The 7049-nt window shown below is 37.3% G+C and overlaps 1 non-coding gene across 1 annotated transcript; it reads left to right on the top strand.

Annotated features, from left to right (window-relative positions):
- Positions 1–693: 693 nt before the first annotated feature.
- TRNAI-AAU (transfer RNA isoleucine (anticodon AAU)) lies at positions 694–765 on the top strand. Its single transcript has one exon. It is a non-coding gene; the product is annotated as a tRNA-Ile (tRNA).
- The last annotated feature ends 6284 nt before the right edge of the window (positions 766–7049 follow it).

The following is a 7049-nucleotide window of genomic DNA, read 5'->3' as shown; positions in this document are numbered from 1 at the left end:
GAGTTTAAAATTGTGTAAGGAAGATAAAGAATCATATACAAATTACTACATTGGAATGTGATGATACTAGATATTAGGTTGTCTTATGTTTTTACATTATGGAAGCAGGGCAGAGTGATTAATTATGCTTGATTTGGACAGGGAGAGAGGCACAAATTTCACAAGCTGACCCTATTTCCATTTAACCGATCTCATCCACATATCTTTTTTTCTTTTACTGAATTTGAAGAGAAGACTTCAAGGAGAAGCTGACATTTGACTTGGGCATTGAATAATGAGAAAGGTCTGTAACATTCTGTGCCTTTCTCTCAGGCTTAAATTAAGGCTAATGATATGGACATGAACAAGATATTCAGGGAAATAGTGGACAAATAACTTACCTTCTATAATAACACACACACACATACATCCTATTTGTTCTGTTTCTGTGGAGAACCCAGACTAATACATTAAGTAAAATGTAAAATGGTACAATCATTTTGAAAAATAGTATAGCAGTTTCTTGAGAGAAGTTTACATTTGGGGACTAAAAAAAGTCCCCAATTAGTTAGAAGAAAACAACTATAATTTTGTCTCTTACCACCAGGTGGAAGAGATTAGGGAAATTGAGTCAAAGCTTATAAAATGCCTAAAACAACAGTTGTTAATACATTTTCAACATTCAACTTAAAAAGTAACATTATTCTGGACACAGAGGGTACAGCTCAGTGGTAGAGCGTGTGCTTAATGTGCATGAGGTCCTGGGTTCAATCCCCAGTGCCTCCACTAAGGGGAAAAGAACAAGTAACATTGTTCTGCATGTTCCAATAATCTGGGATTTGCTTAAATGATTCAATGACCTATTTCCTAAACTATGAAAACAAACTGTGTGAAATTTACATGCCAGAATTTAGCTCTTCTTAAGCACAGCTGCACATTTCTTTAAATAGAAGGCAATTGAAACCTAAAACAAATTAAGTAATAATATCTGCAAATGTAGTTGAGCACAAGGGTGTGATGTTCCTTAGCTACACGTGCCTTGTTGTACTTAAAGCAACATTATGGTCCAGCCTAGTCATGAGACTAAGATGCAGGAGAATGTTGTAAACTCTAAAGGGTATGTAAGTGTGTTCTTTACTTCAGCTCTTCCATTTTTCATACCTGGTGGGACTTTTCTATGATTTCTTGTTCCTGGTCCAGCTTTTGATTATTAATGTATCCTCGTATCTCTTTGAGAATATTTATTAGGTTTATTTTCCTTGTTTGGCCCCCTGTGTCCACGTTGCATCTACTGATCCATTTGTGGTCTTACTTTCATATGGTCATACCACTCACATATCCAGTTATTTTGGCTGCTGAGCTTGTGGTTCCTGAAAGCTATCAGCTCCTCTACCTGATAATATGATATCAAGAAGGCACACTGTTAGTGTGGGTCCCTTCTCCTAAGTTTAAAGACAGAGGAAGAATGAGTCCTCTTATTTGCATCACTCCTCATCAGACAGCTACTCTGTCCAGGAATTTGCCTTAATTCTTTGAAAGAAGTGCCACTTGGAGGGCAAACGGAGAAGTGCCCCTTCTGTTACCCACCAGCCTTGAAGATGTGGAGGGGGAGTGGGTAAGGGATTCGTGCCCGAGGATGGCCAGGCACCCACACCATTTTCATCAGCGTCTTGCCTTTAGCAGGGCTTTTGGTGCCCTGGATTATCAGTAGCCACTAGGCAGCCTGGGTTGCTCTGGTGCTGGGGAGACAAGGACCCTTCATGGCAAGACATGAGGTTATCCATCTCCCACCGGACTCCCCCTGCTCCTGCAGCTGCCCTCAACACCAGACTGGCCCCACTCCTACTCCATCAGAAGATTTCTCTGCCTTCCTGCTTAGTTCCTCAGCTCTTGGCTTCCTTCTCATTTCTATGGTTTCTCTGGTACACACTTGGGGGAAAGAGACCTGGAAACTTGCCTTATCAAATGGAAAGTCCTCTTTTTCTAATCTTTCTACAATAAATATGTATCATTTGCTAACTATTTTTCAAGGTTATGCAAAAATCAGTCAGTATCTTTTTAGTCTCAAGAGGGAAAGAGAAAGGAAAAGAGGAAGACGTTGTTGAACATATACCCAGTCAGGAATATAGTTTAGCCAATAACGTCTGGTACCAGCAGACACGATCACAGGTATTATGTTTCTGCAACATTTGTATCTGAGGCAGACATCAACGTTACCTAGCATCACTGTTTCTAAGAGAAGCCACTCATGCCGATTTTGGTGATCAGAGTTCATGCTTTAGCAAAGCAATCAGTGAGGTCATTTGCACTGATCTCCTACTATCTGTAAAGCACAATGATAAAATCTGACTGGAATATATCAAAATTTCTAGAAGACCACCTTCATCTTCAAAGAATTTACTATTCAGTTGGAAATACAAAGCACATTACTTCAAATCAATTTAACAAATATTAAGAACCTAAATAATGAAAAAGAGTCAGATTTCTGGGATGAAAGGATAGGATATTCCATGTCCAACAGCATTAACAGTTCAAAATATGTTGGAGATAGTCTCTTATTAATATAATTGTTTAAACATAAAAACTGTACTTGTAGAAATATCACTTATTTTTCTTTCACATATTAAATGATAGATAATTCTAAAAGGCTAATATATGAAGCCCAAGAATATCTTTTTGTTATAATTTTGGTATAATTAAAGATTATATCATTTTAATAAAAAAAGATTTTTAAAACCCAGAAGAAATTATAAGTTTAGCATTTGGGGGCTCTTACATGAGTAGGAAAATTCCTAAAATAATTAATAAATGCTGAATGTCAAACTTCTAACAAATTTTTTTCTCCTGCCCTTAGCTAGCTGTGAAACTTTTTAAAGTGAATGTTACTTTCTTTCTACCTTTTTATTATAGACACACCAAATACGCAAAAGTAGAGAGAGCAGAACAATAAACCCCCAAGCCCTCACCTCCCAGCTTCAACAGTTACCAGTCCATAGCCAGTCTTGCTTCTCTGCACGCCCCCAACCTCCCCCACCTGTATTGTTCTTAAGCAAATTCCAGACATTACATCATTTCATCTGTAAATATTTCAGTCTGTACCTCCGAAGACATATGAGCAAAACATCATCATCACATCCCCTGAATTAAAAATAATTACTAATATCATCAAATTTTGTCAGTGTCCCAATCTCTCAACTGTCTCTCCTTTTTTTAAGACTACTATGAACAACTATATGCCAATAAAGTGAACAACCTAGAAGAAATAGACACTGTCTTAGAAATGTACGATCTCCCAAGACTGAACCAGGAAGAAACAGAAAACATGAACATACCAATTATCAGTAATAAAACTGAATCAGCAATTTAAAAACTCTCAACAAACAAAAGTCCAGAACCAGATGGCTTCAGTCAGGTGAATTCTACCTAGAGAAGAGTTAACACCTATCCTTCTCAAATTATTCCAAAACATTGCCAAGAAAGGAACACTTCTGAACTTGTTCTATGAGGCTAGCATTGCCCTGATACCAAAACCAGCCAAAGATATTATTTAAAAAAAGAAAGTTATAGGTCAATATCACTGACGAAACTAGATGCAAAAAGCCTTAACAAAATATTAGCAAACTGAATCCAACAATACATTAAAAAGATCATATACCTCAGTTGTCTCTTAACAGTGTTTTTTGTTCTTGATTTTTGTCTTCATAGTTTATTTGAATCAAGACTGAAACAAGACTCACACATGCTAATCGGTTAATGACTCTTAAATATTTTTTAATTTATAAATTCCCTCTATCATATTCCTTGTTCCATGCAATTTGTTTACAAGAGCAACCAGGTTGTCTTATAGAGTCTGACAGCTTGAATTTTTTTAATTTACATCCTCGTAATACCATTTAACATGGACCTCTGTCCCCCGCATTTTCTGTACATTGATAGTTAGAAATAGATGAGGGGTCAGATTCAGACTGAATTTCAGGAAGAAGACAATTCCATAATCGATAATTGCAAACATGTGACAGAAAGGATTTGCGTCTTCTCTGTCAGCTGTCATATATTTTACAAAGGGCAAAAAATGTCCTCCTGAATTCTGTCAAATTATACAGTTTTCATTTCATTATTCTTTTGTAACTGAGTAAAAATAATAAACATTTCTTTTTTCTCAAAATCTTGAATTTCTGTCAATAAAGATTCCTTAATCCCCTTGAATGGCATACGAACAGCTCCTTAATTAGTCATTTTACCCTTGCAATTCCACAAAAAGCTTTATCTACAGATTTCCCTTCTAGTACATATAAGGTGTGGTTAGAAGTGTTGAAGAAATAAGCCATACGCATTTAAGTATGTATAAGGTTAGTACTCGAAGATAAGAAATAATTGGTTTAGAAGCAAAATGAAATTGAAGAGAACATGGAACATGTAAATAACAAACATTGATTTGAAACACGATTTACCACAGCATTAAAGAGTAAGCTGCCTGTTATATCCAAAGCTACTGACATTGTTGTATCATTTGAGGTGTTTCTTCAAGAATGAAAAATGCACTAAGACAACACTGTAAATCAACTATACTTCAACTTAAAAAAAAAAAGGATGAAAAATGCCTTCACCACAAGCCCAATACTTCCACCCAATCCATCTCCTGGCACTGATATGGATTTATCAAAGGACTGTTAACATTTGTTGGGTGCTTACTATGTTCCAGGTGTTGTCGTAAGTGCTTTACACATTCCAACCCTATGAGACAGGTGCCGTTATTATTCCCATTTTACAGATAATTGGAAATACGTGCTGGATCCAGAGTCCATGCTCATCAACACTAAAAAGTACAGCACTTCATTAAGTAATTTCTGACTATGGCTGAGAGCACCTATCATCACAGGAGAGATCAAAGTTCAGGGACCTCACCCTAATATCTAACCCATATGTGGGAATTTGAAGGGCCCCAATTAATATCAGTTCCACTCCCTAAGTTCTTCACCAATTGAGATGTAAAGTGAAAGTATAAGGCAGATGGGAAGAGAGGCAAGATATTACCTTCATTACTGGTATGGGTGATACTGAAGAACGTGGCTCCCATCCATAGGGCAGGCCTCAGAAGTAGGCAGAATTGCATTACTGTCACCAGTGGTCTCCATCCTTGGTGCCTGTATCCATGAAACTCCATGTATGATGTAGGCATCTGTAAATCTCCATGAATGGTGCCCACATCTGTAAAAGTCTGGAGGAGCAGATCAGGACAGAGTCTTGTGAGGAGGCTGGCTCCCAAGACCAAGAAAAGAAAGGAAGGGTCTGGATTCATTCGTCCAGTTTTTCCTTCCAAATTCAGCAATCAAAAGGACACTCGCGCTCCTATATTGTTTGGGCCAGTCATTCAGAGTTTAACAATATCCCAGTGTTTTTCACAGTTTCAAGATCTGTAATTTCAGACTCTCCCTAAAAGTGCAACTTATGAGACTCTTAGCAAAAGAACATGGCCTTCTGTTTGTAGTTAGTGATGAAAATAGATTCTTCTAGTTCTTACAAACACCACCATCGTTAGCATGCTGTATGCTCTACAGTGCAGAGTCTCTGTCCTTGACGCCTTCTTGTGGAATTTTTCCCAATGAGAGTATATACTGGTAACGTTCCTCTCAGGTGTGTCGGCAGTCTGAACTCCTCCTTTAAAGTGTGTTTTCTTGCAACCTGGCAAAACAGCATAAATAAAAAATTTGGAATTTGGAGCTGTGAATTACATTCCACTTGTGCAAATTTCTAAGACTACCTTGAGCATATTATATAACCTTTCTGAGTCTTCGTTTCCTCATAGTAAAGAGTAGATAATAAAATACCAAGGGGGGGGCAATCCTTAAGGGATCAGTTGACATAACAGGTTTTGGAAAGCGAGAAGCACCATACAACTATGTCATCCTTTTCTAGCTCTGAACAGCAATTGTTATTGCTATTACTGCAATTGAGTTTATAATAATTTAATTCAGTATTGCCAGATTTGGGAATAGTCCTGGCCAGATCACATTTCCCAAATATAACAACTGCATACAGAAATATTGTTTATTATCCTTAGAAACAAAAACTACAGTAAGTCTATAAAAGTTTTGTGTTGACCAACAAGCCCTAAATAATGAATTTGAAGTTCTTATTTTTAAAATCTTACCCAGTTAAAGAACTGTGTGACATTTAAAGAAACTGTTTTTGTAAAGTCCCATATATTGAAGGCTTTTTACAACTGGATTTCTGTAGAAGATGGGCAAGGAATAATTTGTCTTTTCATACATTCAAGTATATTTTATGTGGAAGAGGTAGTCTCTCCTTATATTTTACAGGAAAGAGGGGAAAAACTGGGAGAAAATTTTGATCTGTTACTCATAATATTTATTTTTACCAGATTAGAGTCTGATTTGGTAGAGAATGTTGAGCATGTAGAGCCAAATGCTGAACAATTAATTGCTCCATTCCTGTAGGATCATTTTGCTTCCACAGTTAGCACAGCAGTTCTTCTGAGATCACCCTAATTGGCATTTAATTCTAGGTTGAAAGCACAAAATGTTCTCTCAAACCATCCCTCCTCGTTGAGAATCTCATTTATGAAAGCCAAAATTAAAGATCCTAATGGCCCATTTTTTATGGCATACTGAGTGAGAGGAATTGTCCAGACGCCTGACTTGTCATTACACCAGAGGGAAATATAAATTGTTCAAGTGAGCCGACCAAAATGAAAAGCTGTATATTATGTAGTGGTTTATCACGCAGGAACCCAGATGCTCCACAGTAAACCAAAACTCTGTGGTCTGTGATGTGTTCATCTGGAAATGAGATGGCACACTCATGTCAATCTATCCTCTTGGATATACTCTTCAAAAATGCCAGTAAAACAAGGTTTCTTGAGACTTGTATTTCTTTTCCCCATGCAAGTGTGAAAAGAGAAGGAATTTAGACACCATTGGTCCTTACCCTATTCAATGGCTCAGGCATAGACATTGGCCCTTGGCTGCCCAATAACCTACTCCTTCTCCACACAGAACCAGACGGTCATTCAGAACAAATCTGTTTCCTCTTCTAGCTTTTCAGGTATT

Source organism: Vicugna pacos, chromosome 8, assembly GCF_048564905.1.
Source record: "Vicugna pacos chromosome 8, VicPac4, whole genome shotgun sequence".
Taxonomy (NCBI): Eukaryota; Metazoa; Chordata; class Mammalia; order Artiodactyla; family Camelidae; genus Vicugna; species Vicugna pacos.
The sequence above is the reverse complement of the archived record's forward strand: the minus strand, read 5'-3'. Positions and strand labels throughout refer to the sequence as shown.